Source organism: Portunus trituberculatus, chromosome 44, assembly GCF_017591435.1.
Source record: "Portunus trituberculatus isolate SZX2019 chromosome 44, ASM1759143v1, whole genome shotgun sequence".
NCBI lineage: Eukaryota > Metazoa > Arthropoda > Malacostraca > Decapoda > Portunidae > Portunus > Portunus trituberculatus.
In genome coordinates, this window is record NC_059298.1 from 24,767,975 (window position 1) to 24,787,171 (window position 19,197).

The 19,197-nt window shown below is 42.7% G+C and overlaps 1 long non-coding RNA gene across 7 annotated transcripts; it reads left to right on the forward strand.

The window, feature by feature from the left end:
* Positions 1–6,348: 6,348 nt before the first annotated feature.
* Positions 6,349–18,429, forward strand: LOC123519012. 7 transcript variants are annotated; one of them, XR_006678955.1, is made up of 8 exons: positions 6,349–6,486; positions 7,198–7,306; positions 12,214–12,347; positions 12,642–12,907; positions 14,016–14,072; positions 15,706–15,901; positions 17,396–17,506; positions 17,871–18,429. It is a non-coding gene; the product is annotated as an uncharacterized LOC123519012 (long non-coding RNA). The 7 variants fall into 7 exon arrangements; XR_006678957.1 differs by having other exon boundaries at positions 17,415–17,506; XR_006678953.1 differs by having other exon boundaries at positions 6,352–6,486; positions 17,415–18,429.
* The last annotated feature ends 768 nt before the right edge of the window (positions 18,430–19,197 follow it).

Genomic DNA, 19,197 nt, shown 5'->3' on the forward strand with positions numbered 1-19,197 from the left:
CGGAACGAGCTCAGAGCTCATTATTTTCGATCTTCGGATAGGTCTGAAACCAGGCACACACCACACACCGGGACAACAAGGTCACAACTCCTCGATTTACATCCCCTACCTACTCACTGCTAGGTGAACAGGGGCTACACGTGAAAGGAGACACACCCAAATATCTCCACCCGGCCGGGAATCGAACCCCGGTCCTCTGGCTTGTGAAGCCAGTGCTCTAACCACTGAGCTACCGGGCCGTGTGTGTGTGTGTGTGTGTGTGTGTGTGTGTGTGTGTGTGTGTGTGTGTGTGTGAGAGAGAGACTTATGAACGAGTAGAAATGAGCTGAGCAGAAGACAGTGAATTGAAGGAAAAGGAATGACAGAAGCAGCGAAGTAGAGAAAATTGAGTAGCAGTGTAACACAAAGAGAGTGAAATCAGTGAAGAGAGGCTGGAAGAATCGGTAGGAAAGGGGATAGGGTTTGTGGGAGGTAAAGAAGACTTAAGCATGAAGGAGATAAGCTGATAGATAACATTCTCAGAAAACAATACTATTTCAAGATGATTGAGAGTTGTTATGGATAGCAGACGTGGTGATGGGCATGTGTGATGCTGTGGGCGTGTTGGTGTGCTGGTGGGCGTATGGTAGGTAATGGGTAGGTTAACATGAGCGTGCCTGGTGTTTTCGACGTGTCGGTGTGCTGGTGGGCGTCCTAGTGTGGTGGTGGTAGGCGTATGTGAGGTAATGGGTAGGCTAAAAGTGCTAATAAAACAGTACCTCTTAGCTACCCTCTGTTACATCAACTCTTAATTGAACTCCGCTAATGTTTGCGCGAGTATGCCTGTGTAGATGTGTTTCAATCGCTAACTGCATTGCCTACCTCTGAAGTGCCGACACCACCTTGACCTTGAGCGCAGACTACTACTGTATAGGCTTTTGCCACAAGTCTCGTTCACAAATTATATGTAGGCTTATATACGAGTACTTTACTTTTATTTACTGTATTATAGATATGTGCTTCCCGATTTGTGAATAAAAGTATCATATTAAATTGAATCTCCCAAACCATTCCCACCTCCCACCTCCCTACCCTTAACACCCCTCCTCCTCCCTGCTTGCCTCTCACTCTCACCCACCACCACCACCACCGCCACCGCCGTTACCACCAGGCGTTCATTTCACCACCAGCCACGAGTCCTGCTGACCGCTCCACCTCCACCTGCCCCACCTGCTCGGTGTATGGGTGAGTCTAATAAGAGTGGAAAGCGGGGACGTGATGGGACGGTAATGGGGCGAATAATTTACTAGAAAGCTGTATAATAATGTACTGAAGGGGTGACGTGACGTGTGGGTGTGTGAGTGGATAGTGAAGGGTTGTTAATTAATGCTGAATTGCATTAGTGATGGGACAATGATGGTATGGACAGGCTGTACTATAAAAAAAAAGTAGTAAGGTGTATCGTGCATTGGTCACATGTGGACAATTAGCTATTGAAGGGTAGTTTAGGCGTATGGTGGTTACAATGCGTCGTGTGGTTAGGTGTTATGTCACGTCCACACAGTCGAGCTGTGTCTGGCAGGCTGTGTTCACACGCTTGGCGATGGTGCCCATGGTTGGAGGTTATTTGGCTATAAGCAGGGGTTGTGAGTGAGTGGTTTAGTGCGGTACGATAACCATGGTGCGCACCATACTTCGAAAGAAGATAGCACTTTATAGCATTATAATTGTTGCCTGCATTAAAAAGAAAAAACAAGAGATGACGGAGACATTTTTGGTGCCGGGAGTGATTGCAAAGACGTGATGCAATGGAAAGTTCTGACAATCCTACGTGAATTGCAGCATGAAAATGAAAATTTGTTCCGCAATTACATGAGGATGAACATAAACAGTTTATAATTATGTTGTGTCGAAAGTGGAGTCACACATACAGAATACAGAGGCAAGAGGCAATAATGAAGAAAAGCATTGCACCAATAGCACGTCTAGAGGCAACTGTCAGATGCCTGGCTACTGGGTGTTCCTACATATCACTGCATTGGCCTCATTTCCCTCCGATGTTGATTACTGATGGAATCTAATATCTTTTTCACATCACTCCTGCTTGTTGTCTATGGTGTGTTTCAATGATGCAGCACTTTTGTCTATTTTTTATAATCAGCTCACCTCACGTTATAAACTTCGTTTGCTCTATGTAAATCAACTAATGTTACTGTGCCTTGTCGAGACCAGTGTACACTAGTACTTAGTGTGGACATGGTGTTAACTTAGGTCAGTACTGAGTGGGTGTGTTGGCACCTTACCTCGTGCGTTTGGCAGTGATGTCAGTCCTCCATCCACTGCCTGCAAATGGCGCCGGGAACTGGCAGTCTGATGGTTTGCTAGCTGAAATTGCCCGTTGACGAGTAAAGGCCCATCCACACGATAGGGCAAAGTTCGTCGAACACAGCCCACTATCGGGCAAACTCCGCTGACACAATTGACTGCTTGTCCAGACGTAGTTAATCTGCCCCAGTCAAGCTCGGACAACAGCGAAAGACAGTGGTCGGCCGGGCTGTGTGCAGTACGAGAACTATGGTGATCACCAAAATGGATCGCAAGAGAATATTGCATTATGGAGCATATTTGTTACTATATTCTTTGTGAAGAAAAAAATGATGCGAGTGGAAAAAGCAAGCTCTTGTCTGTCTTGGCTGCGAAGTGTCTTTTTTTTTTTTTTTTTTTTTCATCAACTGAGGCATACGCCGATCTTTTCTATTTCATCACATATGGTCTCGAGAGCAGCTGCTCGCTTGTTCCTGTCTTTATCTGTGACTAGTCTCACGTTCCATAAACATGGGTTTTGATGATACAGCTCTATTAAATGAATAATCGCTGTTCTCGACTACTGCTCTCTGGCGGGTACAGAGACAGACGTGTCGCTTTTTACTAGCCCAACAGTGATAATTGATAACCACAGACCCTTGCCTCCTAATGAAACTCCGTGTGTCTGGCAGCGACATCGTACTCCCGGGATCGGGCAGTGCTCGGTGATTTCGAACAGCTATTATATTCTACTCGTTGTTCAGCGGACTAAGCGAGAAGTCCGTCATCGGGTAGACCACTCGCTTGTGTTCGAGGACACTGCCCTATCGTGTGGATGGCCCTTAAAGCCTTCGTGCCCGGCGGACAGTGCTCGACCGTGTGGACGTGGCATAATCCACACGGTCGAGCAGTGTTCGTCGGGCACGAAGGCTTTGCCCGTATACGATCTGTTTCAGCGGGCAAACCATCAAACTGTCCGCTCCCGTCGCCATTAGAGGACAGTGGATAGTCCAGAGGATGGAGGTCTTCCGTCACTGCCAAACGCACAAGGTAAGGTGCAGGCAGATCCACTGACTACCACGTTAGTAGTACAGCATGTCCACACCGAGTACTAGTGCATATTGGTCACGACAAGATACTACTACGCATTTCACGGAGAGTTAGTCATTATTTTTCGCAAATATCTTTCAAGCTAATGAATTGATCGGAATGATACTTTGACACTGTATATTAGACACCTTCCGCTAATTTTTGGTCATACTAAGCAATGCCAAATAATGTTAGTAAAACCGTTTACTCTTGAGATATACGGTGTTGCCGAGCCTCGCCAACCTATCCATACGAACGTCTACAATCCCCCATCCCATTCCTCCCTACGTTCCTCTCTCCCGCTCGCTTCCCCCCTCCTCCTCCCACTCTCCGTTCGATTGTGTATGTTAGTTCTGGCGACTCGTGTGACTTCGGCTTCAAACGTCAAGAGTAAACGCTTTTACTAATACCATTTGGCATTGCTTAGTATGACCAAAAATTAGCGGAAGGTGTCTTGTACACAGTGTCAAAGTACCATTCCGATCAATTCATTAATTTGAAAGATATTTGCGAAAAACAATGACACTCACTCTCCGTGAAATGCGTAGTAGTACATTGATATATATGTAAATCACAGTTTTTGAGAACAATAGGAGGGACCCCATCAGGTCCATAAGCCTTTCGAGGGTTTAGGCCAGCAAGGGCATGGAAAACATCATAACGAAGAATTTTGATTGTAGACATGAAATAGTCAGAGGGAGGAGGAGAGGAATCGTCCAAGGTGGAGTTGTGAGCAAAGGTTTGAGAGAAGAGTTCAGCTTTAGAGACAGAAGAGATGGCAGTGGTGCCATCAGGATGAAATAAAGGAGGGGAAAGATGAAGAAGTGAAGTTATTTGAGATGTTTTTGGCTAGATGCCAGAAGTCACGAGGAGAGTTTGAGTTTGAAAGATTTTGACATTTCCTATTTATGAAAGTGTTTGGCAAGTTGAAGAACAGACTTGGCATGATTCCGGGCAGAGATATAAAGTGCATGAGATTCAGGAGATGGAAGGCTCAAGTACCTTTTGTGGGCAACCTCTCTATCATGTATAGCACGAGAACAGGCTGAGTTAAACCAAGGTTTAGAAGGTTTAGGTTGAGATAAAGAATGAGGAATGTACGCCTCCATGCCAGATACTAACACCTCTGTTATGCGTTCAGCACAAAGAGATGGGTCTCTGACACGGAAGCAATAATCATTCCAGGAAAATCAGCATAATACCTCCTCAGGTCCCCCAACTGGCAGAGGCAAAACGCCAGAGGCACCTTCGCTTTGGGGATCCTGCGGAGGGATTGGAAAAATAGGACAAGATACAGAAATGAGATTGTGATCGGAGGAGCCCAACGGAGATGAAAGGGTGACAGCATAAGCAGAAGGGTTAGAGGTGAGGAAGAGATCAAGAATGTTGGGCGTGTCTCCAAGACGGTCAGGAATACGAGTAGGGTGTTGCACCAGTTGCTCTAGGTCATGGAGGATAGCAAAGTTGAAGGCTAGTTCACCAGGGTGGTCAGTGAAGGGAGAGGAAAGCCAAAGCTGGTGGTGAACATTGAAATCTCCAAGAATGGAAATCTCAGCGAAAGGGTAGAGGGACAGAATGTGCTCCACTTTAGAAGTTAAGTAGTCGAAGAAATTACTATAGTCAGAAGAGTTAGGGAGAGATAAACAGCACAGATGAATTTAGTTTGAGAGTGACTGTTAAGTCGTAGCCAGATGGTGGAAAATTCGGAAGACTCAAGAGCGTGGGCACGAGAGCAAGTTAAGTCGTTGCGTACATAGACGCAACATCCAGCTTTGGAATGAAAATGAGAATAGAGAAAGTAGGAGGGAACAGAGAAGGGGCTACTGTCAGTTGCCTCAGACAGCTGTGTTTCGGTGAGGAAAAGAAGATGAGGTTTAGTAGAGGAGAGGTGGTGTTCCACAGATTGAAAATTAGATCTAAGACCGCGAATGTTGCAGAAGTTAATGTAGAAAAAGTTGAGGGAGGTGTCAAGGCATTTGTGGTCTTCAACAGGAGAGGTGTCCGACCTGGGGACATTTTGGTCCCTCCCAGAGGGGACTCCGAGGCGTTGTTTATTTTGGGTCCCATTTTTCTTTTAAATTTTGATTTGGAGTGAAGGGTGTATGTATGGTAAGTGCATGTAGTTTTGTGTGAAGAAGGAGAGTTGTCTTTAGAGGGTAGGCTGTGACTAACCCCTTGAGTTGTGAGACACAAAGGGAAACGTTCAACGAGATCACAACTAGCTTTAATGGAAGGTTCACAGCACCTCCTGAACTAGTGCTATTAGATCTCACTGGGAGTAAGTTATTGTTTCGGTGTGTGTGTGTGTGTGTGTGTGTGTGTGTGTGTGTGTGTGTGTGTGTGTGTGCGTGCGTGCGTGCGTGTGTGTGTGTGTGTGTTATCAACTCGCTGTAAAATGCCTTAGAAGATAAGATAGCTCAGCTCAGAATCCGTGAAATGTGTTAGAATATTCGCCAAGGGATAATGGCTTAAATTTCCAGGACGTTTTAGGAAAGTTATTGGTTATTGGTTAACAGGTTTTTATACTTTTAACGTAATTAATTTAGATTTTCTTAAAAGCTAGTTAAGCTGGAGATATTTTGATATTTTGAAAATTAGTTTAAATATTTATCACGTCATAAAATATGAATTCGGCCGTGGCTTTGTTTTTTTCTGAAAGTCATTTTTTAAATTAAATTATTTACGAAATTTACCCGAGTCACCCCGTTCCCCTTTCTCTCTGATGACCACAGGCCAGGTGGTGACTCATCATAGCCCCAGGCTGGTGTCTTTTTTCCAAACCCTCCAGTTCGTCAATATTTTGCCTAATATCTAGTCATTTGTACGTGTTTTCGTGTGTTTCTAGGTTCAAGTGTGTAGATATTAGTAGCAGGAGGAGGAAGAAAGGAGAAATGAAGGAAAATAAGGAGGAAGGAAGGAGAAAAGGAGGAGGAAGAGGAGCAGCTAAGCCATAATACTTAAGTCACCCTACATTTCGTAAATATTTTTTCTAACATCTAGTGTTTCGATGTGTTTCTAGGCTCAGATGTGTAGATGGAAGCAATAGAAAGAAGGAGGAGGACGAAGAAGAAATGAGAAATGGAGGCAGAATAGGAGCCAAGGTGTAATATTTAGGTAAGTGTCCCTTTTAATCCTAACGTTCTTTATAATGCATTTTGTTGGTTTTTGCGATTTTGCGATTTGCGATTTTTTAAGTGTGTTGAGTGGTGTTGCAAGGCGTTTTGGATTTTACAAGTATGTTTTTTGTGCGTTCCGTGTGTTTTCAGAGTGTTTCAGTTCTTTTAGGAATATTTTACATACATTGAGTTTGTGGAGTTTTTTTTTTTTTTTTTTTTTGCATGTTTTGAGTGTTTTGGGAGCATTTTGAGGGATTATATGGTGGTTTAAGAGTGTTTTGGGTTACTTTTGAGTGTTTTCAATGGTGTTGGTGTGTATTAGAGGTCTCTTGGATGTGTATGGGGATGATTTCAATATATATTGTGTTTTTAGTAGTGTGTGTGTGTGTGTGTGTGTGTGTGTGTGTGTGTGTGTGTGTGTGTGTGTTTAGTATTATTTTGAGGTGTTACATGGTGATTTTAACGTATTTTGGTATAATATTGAGTGCTTTAAGAGTTTGTGTGTGGCAGGGATCATGAGTGGGGGCAGGAGGATGATATTGGTAACTTTGTCTTTAGTGTGTTTTCTGGGGTGAAGAAGGGAGAATTGAGAGAGAATAAGGAGGAAGGAAGGAGGAAGATGAGCAGCCAAGTCATAATACTTAAGTCACCCTACATTTCCTCAATATTTTTTGTATTATCTAGTGTTTCGATGTGTTTCTGGGCTCAGACGTGTAGATTGAAGCAATAGAAAGGAGGAGGATGAGATACGAAGGAGGAGGACGAAGAAGAAACGAGAAATGGAGGCGGAATAGGAGGAGCCAAGGTGTGATATTTAGGTAAGTGTCCCTTTTAATCCTAACGTTCTTTATAATGCATTTTGTTGGTTTTGGGATAAATTTGCGGTTTATTAACTGTATTGAGTGGTGTTGCAGGGCGTTTTGAGTGTCACAAGTATGTTTTTGGTGCGTTTCGTGTTTCATTGTTTTTTTTTTTTATGTTTGGGAGTTTTGGGAGTATTTTGAGGGGTTGTAGGGTGCTTTAAGAGTGTTTCGGGTTACTTTTGAGTGTTTTAAGTGGTGTTGGTGTGTATTAGGGGATGTGTATGGGGAAGATTTCAATATATATTGCGCGTTTTTAGTGGTGTGTGTGTGTGTGTGTGTGTGGGGTATCATTTTGAAGTGTTGCATGGTGATTTTAGTGTGTTTTGAAATAATGTTGAGTGCTTTAAGTGTTTTTTGTGTGGGGCAGGGGTCGTGTGTGGGTGGGTGGGTGTGTGTGTGTGTGTGTGTGTAGGGATGATATTGGTAACTTTGTCTTTTGTTTGTTTTGGGTGCGCTTTTTTATATATTGAGTTTTTGCATGGTGTTTTTGGCGTTAGTTTTGAGTGAATTAAGTGGTTTGAGTGTGTGTCGGGTGTGTATGGGATGTGCTTTGTGGTGTGGTGTTTGTATTGGTGTATACTGTGTGTTTCTAGTAAATTCTAAGTGGGTTTGTTGGTATTTTTGAGGTGTTACATGGTAGCAGTTTCCAAGGTGACGAGGCAAAGCTTATTTCAATAATTCCAAATTCTTGACCAATATAAAAGGTTCGGCAGTGTTCCAAATTGATATGGACACTAAATTGAACAATCGTTTTGGTATATTGTAAGGACGAGTGAGTGTCTGTGAGTGATAATTTGGAAGTAATCATTGAGTCCATATATTTTTGTTTGGGTGGGGTTAATTCACAGTACGTAAGCAGGAGAGCATTAAGATGAAAATAATGACAAATATTTCATGTGATTCGCAATATACGTAGAGGTGAATGACATTGGGCAATCTTTTTAATTGTAGGGAACTTTAATGTGAACCTTTGAGTGTTGATGTGGGAATATAGTTTTTATTGTTTGCCGGTTATTTGTATTTAAGAGAAACACGCACAGCAAAGATGAACATAATTGTGATAACTTACTGCTATTGTTTCTCTCTTTTAAAACACCATCTAATCCATCAAAATTTACCTTTAGATAGTCTAAATCAGTGGTTCTCAAACGTTTTCATGAGCGACCCTATTTGGAACATTTCATTCCTTCGTGACCCAGAGTAAAGTAAAGAGAAAGAAAATGTACAATGATATATAGTTATGTACCCGAGCCTGCATGGCCCTACTGCCAGTCCAACATACGCATTTGATACAGGAGTCATTCCTGTCAGAGACACCATTACGTGGGGCCCAGGAGGAGGGAGGTGGGGGCAAGATGAACATACATAACAAAAGTAATTTGTGGTTAAAGAAGAATAATTCAATTAACTAACTGAAATGCACTGAAACACTGAAAGCATGATAATGTTCCTCTGTCCCTGCGACCCATTAAAATTATGAGATTAAGCGAGTACTTACCAAGTATGAAGGTTAATCATAATTTCACGAAGATTTGACTGCGTCACTTAGGCAATCAATGAGATGCCCTGCCCCGCGCCACGCATCAGTCTTTAGAGTGTAGTTTTGAGCGGACCAGTATAGGATAGTGAAGAATCCCAGGAACCAAACAATTGCACAAATAAATAAAATCACGACGGGTAGGGAAGGGTGGGCATTTATTGTCTAAGTGACGCAGTCAAATCTTCGTGAAATTATGATTAATCTTCATACTTGGTAAGTACTCGCTTAATCTCATAATTTCACTTCACTAATTTGACTGCACACTAGGCAAATCAATGAGAGCTTTAGAGTGGTTGCTCAAAACTACTCCATAGTAGGATAACAAAAATGTGAAGACCGATCACCAGTTTATTAACCCCGAGACAAGAGCACCAATTGTTAATACAACAGAAACCCTGCACTATATGAATCAGCATGAAATTTTTTATCCAAACATGAACACCAAATAGCTTACACATGTAATTCCCTATTACAAATACCCATGTAAACAAAACAAAAAAAATATTCTGGAATTATTCTGGGCTTGCTGGAACAGCATCAGCGAACCGAAAGTCTTGGATAGGTTTGTGGTAATACGTTGTGAAAGTAGATGCCTTGGACCACCCTATCGCCTTCACAATGGTGGACAGAGGAAGGTATTTAGCAGCTGTGCTAGACGAGGCAGATCTGGTAGAGTGAGGAGAGAAAATGGAAAGATCAACACCAGCACTACCCATGAGGTCCCTTGTCCAACTTCTCAAAGTGTCCCTTGAAGCTGCCTTTCGTGGAACTGTAGTTGTTAAAAACAGCGATGTTACTTTTCCCCTAGTGTCCAAGGTTCTCTTCAAATAACTAACAAGAATCGTGTGCACATAAAGCTTTCTATCTGGGGCATAAGCCTTAAAAGTTATTTGTGATAAATGACTTTTTGGCCCTGAGGTTTTCAGAGGATCTCCCAATGTAAAGGTAACTTTGGAAGGTGTAAAAAACATTTCTGGTATCTAACAAATGCAGGGTCTGACCACGTTGTCCAGACTGAAGCAACATTAACATAACTAATTTCCTTGATAATTGAAGGATACTAAGACGTTTGTTGGGTCCCAAGCCTGCAAGATAGGTTAGTACCAGTTGAGGGTCCCATGTAAGGTTATGACGAGGAAGAGCAGGCTTCTCATTAAAAACGGCTTTCATGAAGCGGCAAACCAGGGGATGTTGACCCGCAGGTTTGCCATCAATACATGCGACAGAGGATATAGCTGACCTCAATGAATTCATGGAACTATACTGTCTACCTTTGCCACTTCTAAATTCATGAAATAAAAATTCCAGAAGCACATTTACAAATGGTTGAAATGGATCAAAACCCCCATGGAAACAAAACGACAACCATCTCGTGAGATGAAGCCCATATTGTTGTTTTGTGCCACTTCTCCATGATCCAAGTAGAAACTCCGCAACTGCCGACGAAATTCCCTGACTTTCAAATAATCTCCTGATAACACCATTGCCGCAAGTCTGAGTTTGCTTGACAGTGAATGAACAAGAGCCGGACTCTGTGGGAGAAACACACACTCCCGAGGTAGTAGTACTGGCTCCGCCACTAATAACTGGAGCGCTGTCGGGAACCACGTTTGTGTTGGCCAGAGTGGAAGAATAACCAAAAGAGTTGCTTTGTCCTCCTGGATCTTTTTCAGTACCCTTCCTATGATGCTGAAAGGTGGAAACGCATAATTAAGACCTTCCGTCCAAGATAGAGTATAAGCATTGGTATGATAAGCATCAGGATCTGGTTTCCAAGACACAAACCTCGAGAGCTGAGTGTTTATCCTGGTGGCAAACAAATCCGAGTCAGGCAATAAAAACAGTCTGCATACCTTCCTAAAAACAAGAGGGTCCAACTTCCATTCTGAATCGAAATTCTGAACTCTAGACTCTTGGTTGCTACTACATTGTCACATCCTTTTATATGTTCAGCAGAAATAATTATATTTCTCATGTTTGCCCACTCAAAAATCTGTGCAACAATACTTCGCAAAGAAATTTTTGTACTGCCACAACGATCAATGCAAGCAATGGTGGTCATATTATCAGATCTTAATCTAACATGAACATTACTAAGTAAAGTCTTTGCATAAAGCTTTCAAGCCCAGTAAGACAGCTTTCAACTCAAGACAATTGATGTGGTCTAACTCCACATGATCCCAATGTCCACTGGTTACTGCATGTCCAAGCTTGGCTCCCCATCCTGATAGAGAGGCATCAGTCTGAAGTTCAAAATCCGGTGGGGAAGAGCATAATGACTGCCTTTGAAAGTGCAAATTATTTACCCACCAAGCAATCAGATCCCGAGCATGAACATCAAGACAAACGGTTGCCTTATAGTTACCTTTGCTTCTAATAAGGGCCATGTTACGCACTATCTCCAGATATTTGTATCTTAATGGCGCTTGAGGAACAGCAATGCCTGCAAAAACTACCTGTCCAATGAAAGACGCCAAATCGTGAATAGAGGACACATTCCTACGCAGTAAGGTAGCACCTAGAATCTTAATCTTGTAAATTTTTCCCTCAGGTAAAGTTAGTCATAGTGACTGAATCCAAGATAACACCAAGAAAATGAACCACTTGCACAGGAGCAAGCACTGATTTGGACATATTAACAGTGAGTCCCAAAGAATCAAAAAGGTGTAATGCATAAGTCACATTGTGTAACAGTTCCTCCTGAGATGCTGCAATAAATATACAATCATCAATGTAGCAGGATACCAATATTCCCAATTTCCTTTATGTTAAAACCGGTTTTAACAACTTTGTGAAAAGTCTAGGATGAATTTGTGCAGCTGTGTGGGATTGACGAGTGCCAGGAGAAGAATGGCGGGTGTGAACACTTGTGCGTCAACAATGGACAGTCATACTAATGCCAGTGCCGGCCAGGATACAGACTTGTCAGGAAGTTCAACTGTGAAAGTGAGGACTGGACTGTCACTGTCACTCTACGGTCTGTCTGTCTTAAACTTCTCAGCCCTTCACCTCTACATTTAGCAGCCTAAAGAAGTTATGGTGTTATTCAAGAGTACATACTTTTGTTATTCTTGGCATACATGAACATGCATATTGTCTCACGAATATAATTAAGCTCAGCGATGTGCGGAAAGTTTGTCCTTTAAGATTAAGTATAATTTTAGCTTGCCATATGCATTTCTTATGAGTACTGATATAATTTTTGTAGTTTTCCTTAACCTATCGCTGAATGTTCCTGAAAAGCGTGTAATTCTCTCTTTAACTCCTCTCTCACCTTAACTTCCAATAAATCTGTCTCTCTGAGAGTGTAATTTTCCGCCAGACATTGACAAGTACGTGGAGTCGCCCGGATCCTCTCCTTGAAGGACCATCCCCTCAGCGGTGTTTGGTCTGCCCAACAGCAGCAACGGTCAGAAGACCGTCATTGAGGTGTCAAGTCCCCAAGCTGGCATAGTGGTAAGTGTTGTGTTGGGCTCCTTCGGGGTTCTTTGCCTATATATATAGCTGTTGGGGTAATCAAAGAGTTTTTCACTCCTTTGGTGTAGGGTCTTGCTGTGGATGTGTTGTGGCTAAGATGTGGTAATTAAGCTGTGCATGAGATTCTACCAAATTTATTGAACTTTCATACATTTCCTTGATTACACAATTGTACGAAACAAATACGAAATTAAATTAAACAAAATATAGCACTAAAAGAAATCTAATAACAGAACTTCTCACTTCCAAATATTAAAATGGCAAATTTCCTAGCATTTCCAGACCTCGACCTTGGACTCGGTTACTCTTTGCAAAGATTGCAAGAAATGAAAATTAGAGCCTCAAACTGTTGTGATGAGAGCACCTCTCCTCAATGGCAGGGAAGCAACAGTAGGCAACCCAGTCCTTGTTTTGCCACGGGATGGTCATGATATATCCGACATCCAGGAGGGAGAGCAGCTTTCCAACGTGAGCCACTGCATTTTCACCACTGCCCCGTTTTCCTTTATGTCATGCCGGCACAGCACTCTAAAGACATGGTAATTATTGCGATCTTAGTTTTTTTTTTGTTTTGTTTTCCATGCAACTCACTCTCTCTCTCTCTCTCTCTCTCTCTCTCTCTCTCTCTCTCTCTCTCTCTCTCTCTCTCTCTCTCTCTCTCTCTCTCTCTCTCTCTCTCTCTCTGCTTCTTCCTCCTACTACTATTACTACTGTTCTTAGGGTCAGGTCAGGTCAGGTTAGGTAAAGTTCCCCTTCCAATGTTCAGACCTGCTCCTTGTTTGATGACGTGACATTAGGCGCACCAGGTGTGTGGGTGGGTGTGTTTGTGTTGGTGAATGTATGATGTTATTGACCTATCTAAGTAAATAGGTACTGTACATATGATTTTGGGTTGTGTGTATGTAATTCACCACGGTCGTCTGCTGGTCACCCAGCCAGTCTTCCCTATTACGGAGCGAGCTCAGAGCTCATAGACCGATCTTCGGGTAGGACCAAGACCACAACACACTCCACACACCGGGAAAGCGAGGCCACAACCCCTCGAGTTACATCCCTACCTATTTACTGCTAGGTGAACAGGGGCTACACTTTAAGAGGCTTGTCCATTTGCCTCGCCACGCCGGGACTCGAACCCGGCCCTCTCGATTGTGAGTCGAGCGTGCTAACTACTACACTACGTGTGTGTGTTTATTTATTTATTGTCTTCTCTTTCTAACATTTCTGTAGAACCCAACCTTACAAAACCCAGCCAACCATATCCAATGAAACCCAACCCAACCCCACCCAACAGTATTGAGAGTCACGATAATGGTAATTGCCTAGCGTGAACCATGGTTGTTCTGTTGTTCATCCAGTCTGGTTCTGGACAGTTTAATGCAATGGTTCTTCATCCTTTTAATCTTATGTACGTACCCCTTAGAGTATTCTTTATTTACCCCTTACCCACAATGTAGCATCAGGGAGAATAAAAATAAATGCATGATTTATTGACCTAGTTTATTAAGTTTAAATTGTTATATATGTGGAGCAGACAAAATTTTTAATTAATAAGAGGTAGTGTCAATAGCAACTAATACTTCACAGGGAAACGCTATGTGACTAGCATGCAATACATTCACCAAAATGCAACTAAACTATATCACACAGATTTCCATCATTGTGGCAGTGAAATAGTGTGCTGCTTGCAACCAGTAACAGTGATAGGTAAGTCACTGTTTGTGTGAATAGCATTTAAAAATGATAAATCGGAACTGAATATTATAGGTTTGCAAGGTTGTGTGGCAACTGTAAACCAAGAGAGCTTTCTTTCTCTCAAGTGACTTAACTCCAACATGTTAACGTTCTTAACCCCTAAAGGGCCGGCCTGGGTGGTCATCTACAACATCCACAGGACCGGCACCTCAGCACCAAACACCGAAAATAGCCTATATTCACACACTTGATTCTGCTGAACTACAATGCAATAACAAATTACTTTGTAGTCATAGTCATCATCAACTCTTCTTCTTTTTAATTATTGCATGAAAACGTTTCTATGTGCTGTGGTTTTGGAGAAATATTGAGTTGAAGAGGAGAGACTTTTGGAGTTAGCGAGGCTCTTGCCCGCTCTGCGTTCGTTTCGCTTGTGTGGCCTTGACTAGTGCGTAATGAAAACGGATGCCCCCATGCTCTAATTCTTATATATAGTCAATACTCTAAGCTTTCTCTATGTAATCATCAACAGCGACTGTCCTCACAGTAGATGTAAAAGGACGTGCAGGTTCTTCTGAAGCTGCTTCAGGTGTTGATTGAGCAAAATCAGAATCATTTGTACTTGTATCTGTATCTTCACTACCTTCATTCTCTATGCTCACGTCACTTAGTTCAAGTTCCTCGGGATCACTTGATAAGTACGAGGAGACAGTTCTATTGAGTTCCGTAGTATTCTGCTGTCGCTAAGAAGTGAAGCACGTGGTCGAGCTTGGGCGGGAATATGTCTAGGCGTTGAGGTGCTGGGCTCGGCAGGGTCTGGCATGAAATCGGACGCGTCAGAATCCGTGTCAGTACGCCTGTCCATCGTGAGAGCGGGCAAGATTCTGAAGCAGTAGCCTAAACATATCTCTGGCAGTGTTGGCAATGAATGGTCATCGAAAATTATCGAAAAGTAAGTAAATTTAGCGCGAAAAAAGCAAAGCGGCTATAACCGCCTCCGGCCCTTCCGTGGAAAAGCGGCTATAGCCGCCTCCGGCCCTTTAGGGGTTAATGTGTCCTGGTTCACATGGAGCACATTAGGCCACTTTGAATACTACAAACAGGTTTACAGTTATTCAAAAGTGATGTATTTTGAAACCTGCCACATACCCTAAGATTCTTCTTACGTAGCCCTGGGAGTACGTGTACCCAAGGTTGAGAACCCCTGGTTTTAATGTATTACTCATGTTTGTGTCTTGAAAGAGTGCGTAATTCACCTCGGTCGCCTGCTGGTCACCCAGTCTTCCCCATTACGGAGCGAGCTCAGAGCTCATAGACTGATCTTCGGGTAGGACTGAGACCACATCAACACACAACACACACCGGGAAAGCGAGGCCACAACCCCTCGAGTTACATCCCGTACCTATTTACTGCTAGGTGAACAGGGACTACACATTAAGAGGCTTGCCCATTTGCCTCGCCGCTTACCGGGACTCAAACCCGGGCCTCTCGATTGTGAGTCGAGCGTGCTAACCACTACACTATGTGTGTGTGTGTGTGTGTGTGTGTGTGTGTGTGTGTGTGTGTGTGTGTGTGTGTGTGTGTGTGTGTGTGTGTGTGTGTAATTTTGTATCTCTAGTAATTTTTTTTTTTTGTGATTTACAGGTTGAAACATTAGGAAAGAAAAGCAAAGGAAGTTACAGCCCCTGCTTAGACTATCATTGGTCATCCTACTCCAACCTAACCTAACAGAGATGACCGTTGACTTCTGGTTAGGAGTGACAAGGCAGAACAAAACCTCTCCCTGGATGTGGCTGGACGGTTCACCCATTGACCTCAGCCTCCCCTACTGGACTGTCAGGTAACGTGCATGCACGCACACATAGTGGTTAGCACGCTTGGCTTACAACCGAGAAGGTTTGGATTCAAGTCCTGGGTGCAGCAAGGCAAATGGGCAAGCTTCTTAATGTGTAGCCCCTGTTCACCTAGCAGCAAGTAGGGTACGGGATATAACTCGAAGGGTTGTGGCCTCACTTTCCTGGTGAGTTGAGTGTGTTGTGGTCTCAGTCCTACCCAAAGATAGGTCTATGAGCTCTGAGCTCACTCCATAATGGGGAAGGCTGGCGACCGTGGTGAAAAAAATTGTACACAGACAGAGAGATAGACATAGATATATAGACATACAGGCAGGAAAAGAGAAACAAAGATAGAGACAGACAAGAGATATATAGACATACAGGCAGGGAGAGAGAGAGAGAAAAAATTGATAGACACAGACAAACAGGGAGGAAGAAACAGAGATAAATAGATGGACGTACAGAGAGACAGTAAGGTAGATAGATGCACACACACACACACACAAATAGGTAGAAGATAGATGCACACACACACACAAATAGGTAGAAGACAGGAGAACAGAGATTGATAGGTAGAGATTTTTTTTATGTAAGAAAAACTGACCAAGGGCAAATAAAGAATCTTAAAAGAAAAAGGGCCCACTTATTTGCCAGTTCCTTTACAGATCTGAAAGAGATGATAGCTAAAACAAAGGGGATCAATGTCTTGAAACATCCCTCTTTAATGAAGTGAAGTCATAGGAAGTTAGAAATATAGAAGCAGGTAGTCTAGAGTTTACCAGAGAAAGGTATGAATGATTGAGAGTACTGGTTAACTCTTGCATTACAGAATTTAACAGAATAGGGGTGAGAGGAAAAAGAAAGCCTTCTGTAGCAGGATTGGGGGAGGAGAGGAGACATGCAGTAGTTAGCAAGATCAGAAAAGCAGTTAGCATGAAATTAGTGTTAGAAGATGCAACTTTCTGGCAAAGAGAAAATTTTCTGAGACAGAATAGATAACATTCTCAAGAAACAGTACTATTTGAAATGGAGAGAACTTTTAAGGATAAGCAGAAGTGATGGACATGTTGGTGGGCGTATGTGAGGTAATGGGTAGACAATCATGGGCCAGTGTGATGCTGTGGACATGTTGGTCTGCTGGTGGGCCCCTTAGACCTTCTGTTACATCAACTCTTAATCAAACTCTGCTTATGTTTGTACGAGTAAGTCTGTGTATATGTGTTTCAATCTTTAATTGCATTGCCCACCTCTAAAGTGTCGACATCGTGTTGACCTTAAGCGCCGAAGCTACTGTACAGGCTCTTGCCATGTCTCATTCACAAATTATGTATAGGCCTATATACCTTACTTTCCTTTACTGTATTATATGTATGTACTTCCTGATTTGTAAATAAAAGTCTCAAATTAAATTAAATCTCTCCAACCATCCCCTCCCTCCTCTTAACACCCATCCTCCTCCTTGCTTCCCTCTCTCACTCACCCACCACCACCATCACCAGGTGTCCATTTTGTCACCAGCCACGAGTCCTGCCAACACGCTGACCGCTCCACTTCCACCTGCTCAGTGTATGGATGTCAATAGAGTGGAAGGCAGGGACATAATGGGACGGGTAATGTACTGGAAAGCTTTATAATAATGTATTGAAGGAGTGATGTGACGTATGGGTGACTAAATGGTGAATGATATAGTTAATTAATCCTACGATTGTATCATTAGTGATGGGACAATGACGGAAGTGATGGGGATGGACAGATTGTACTAGGAAAGGTGCACACGTATCATGCATGATATAGTATACATGAGTGAAATCATCTTACCCTCTGAAGATGAGGATGACATAGGGGAACCACGCGGAGCACGAGCACACTGGCCTATGAGACATTACATAGAGGAATGCTAAGTAGGAAATGAACAGTACACATACCCCCGAGTTAAGTAAAGAACCTAGTTAATGCCCATAAAGTCTTTTGCAGCCTGGGTGGAGATGCGGAGCTGAAACACTGTAGCTGTAGCAGAGATCACCACAGTCCCAGGGAACCTGGGAATTGGAAGTTCACCCCACATGCTGAGGACTATCACCCTGCTCAGCTTGCCAGGACTGGTGGGAGTGGAACTCGCATGTTTCGAACAGGAGGACGGGTCTCGTCTGACCTGCAGTCTTGTCAAAGATAGAAGTAATTATCGAAGAAGATAAAAAGAAGTGAGATGAGGTGGAATAAAAGACAAATGTGAAAACACAGGCCTTGTAATGTGTCAAACACTGCTAACTTTTGTTACATTTGAGAGCTGAAGTACAAGGATTTTTTTTTCAAAGGGAAAGCACTTTTGTTACGTTTGAGAGCTGGAGTACAAGGATTTATCTTTTTCAAAAGGGAAAGCCATGTACTGGTCAAGCCAGAGAGAGAGGAAGGCCTTAAGATTCTTTTTTAAGGAGCCACCATAAAAATCCTTATACTCGGCACTTTCGAATATTAAATGTATTCTAATAATGTAGAACAGATTGGTGGGTGGGTGGTGTAAAGAAACTCAGGGAGAGCAGAAGCACTTTATTTCTCTTACGTTTCGCCCATAGGGCTTCTTCAGAGAAGAAGCCCTATGGGCAAAACGTAAGAAATAAAGTGCTCCTGCTCTCCCTGAGTTTCTTTACACCACCCACCCATTAAATGTATTACTGTTTTTAGAGTAAGGAATATTTAGTTGTGGGGAACAAGAGAGACAAATAGGGAGGGAATACATGTATAAAGATTAGTGACATCATGGAAGGTATAAATACTGGCTCATAGGCAGGATTGGCCTCATGCTCGCTTGGACACGCAGAGAGGTACATTAATCTCTCGCCCTGTACGCCTCATGGGATTGAATACACTATGTGGAACATCTAGACCGGGTAGCTAACCTGTATCTCTCCTTGCTAATGCAGGTAGACCAACCTGAGTCTGTCTAGACTCTAGCAACGTACTAAAGAACGATGCTAACAGTTCACTGACAACCTTCTTGCGTGTCTTGTAAGTACTTTTGGATGCATTTCATCAGATCTGGTGACAAATTTTTTTAGTCAACATCTGTTCTACCATCTCCTTAGTTATGTGAATATCTCTCAGCTTCTCACCCTCTTCTGCTCTAAATATCTGTTCACTAGTGAACTTGAATTTCTTGCATGTTTTCCTGAGTGAAGACAAGTTAAAAGAAATACTAGTTCATAATTTTACTAACTTCTCCCCACAACTAATTAGCTGTCTTTAAGGGACCTATTTCTTCTCTAGTTTTTAGTTTTTTATCACATACCTAAGAAAACCCCCT